This window comes from Sinocyclocheilus anshuiensis, unplaced genomic scaffold (assembly GCF_001515605.1).
Source record: "Sinocyclocheilus anshuiensis isolate Anshui unplaced genomic scaffold, SAMN03320099.WGS_v1.1 scaffold1276, whole genome shotgun sequence".
In the NCBI taxonomy this organism is placed as follows: Eukaryota; Metazoa; Chordata; class Actinopteri; order Cypriniformes; family Cyprinidae; genus Sinocyclocheilus; species Sinocyclocheilus anshuiensis.
In genome coordinates, this window is record NW_015544217.1 from 415,814 (window position 1) to 417,586 (window position 1,773).

Below are 1,773 nucleotides of genomic sequence, written 5' to 3' on the forward strand. Positions count from 1 at the left end.
TATATATATATATATATATATATATATATATATATATATATACACGTGTGTGTGTGTATTACTATATTATTAATTGTATTATTTTAAAAATAAATTACATGCACACTATATATATGTATGTATGTAATATATATATATATATTTTTTTTTTTTTTTTTTTTTTAATTTTTTTTAAATGCTTCACAGATATTGTGATAAGCTCCCTGCTGTGAAATGTTTCATTAAATAAAGTTGTGTGTATTTCTCCTTCCCTCTCCTTCTGTTCCCTTCTGTCTGCTCCAGCCTCAGGTGATTGCTTCTATATTTACAGGCTGCTTGATATTATTGTTTTTTCATACCACATCATCTCATTTTTGGTGCATTATCTTTGCCATGTGAATGTCAGCGGTACTGTACATCCCCGGGCCCATCCGGCGGGCTCTTCTTTCCCTCAGGAATACGATATGTTCTCATATCAGCATATGAAAGGAATAGTTCACCCAAAAATTAAATTTGCGTTATTTGCTTACCTTCATGTTGTTCCAAACCCAGACCCAGGCACAGCACTTGACTTTTGAAGAATATCCTGGCTGATCTTTTTCATATGATGAAAGTGAATGAGAAATGGAGCTGTCAAGGACAAAAAAGCACAATAAAAATATCATTATATCATATATTGCAAGTATTCAGAAGCCATGCCATAGCTTTGTGTGACATGCAAACGGATATCTGGATCTATATGGGTTTAAAATGATATGAGGGTGAGTAAATGGTGATTTGAATTTTGGTATTTTTAAAACTGGTGGTTTAGTATCCAGTATTTCTGATGGTTTAGTATCCATCAATCACATAACATATCAGAGAAACAATCCCATAACAGGTTAGAGACCTGCATTTCAGCCCAAGGCCGACGGGGCCCGACTTATTTACACCCCTAGGGCTGAACTTCGGGCCAATTTTCACACCAAATTTTTATGGGAAAAAATGCAAGTGATTGCGCCCGCACCTCCATGCATTAAGTGTGCTTTAGCTTCCACACTCCACACAAACACTTGAATATGCACCTAACAGTGCACATTTGTCTAGGTTAAATATTTAAATTAACATTGTGATATGCTTGAAGTGTTTTACATCTATTGATTTTATTATAGGCAAGTCAAGTGTTGATTTGAGAGGCTAAATGAATCAAAAATGGTTTCAACTCACTGTCTGCCGCTGACCGCTTGGTCATCACTTTAAAAAATAAAAACTTGAATTGAACAAACAATAAATGCTCCAAACATTTTTCTAAATTAACTTAATAAAGAAACATAACCGCTTTGCCACTAAAAACAAAATTGAACTATTTTAATGACTGCAAAAGTAGTAGGCTGCGTAATGGGGAGGAGAAAAATAAAGTCACATGCTCCAGTCAGACTCGGGCCGAGAATTCTGATAAGGTGTCAGACAAAGGCCAGTATAGGGCATGATCGTCTCAGGCCAGGGCCGGATGACCTTCAGTTCAATATGAAAGCCAAACTTTTTATTTATTCCAAAAAATGTTTTTGTATTTTATTTAAATTAATTTCTTGTATTCACAATCTTTTAGCCCTGTGCACCAAAACGTGTTCACAAAATAAGCAGTATTAAGTGTTGCTGGTATTGTTTTAAAAATACTTTTGTTATTTCTGTCCATGCACCTTGTTGATTTTGTGAAGTTGCAACAGAATAACCAAACAAAACCTTTGATTTTAATTTTGGGCCAGTGTTATTTTGTTATAATTGAGTTACCATTAAAGAGTTTTTTTTTTTTTT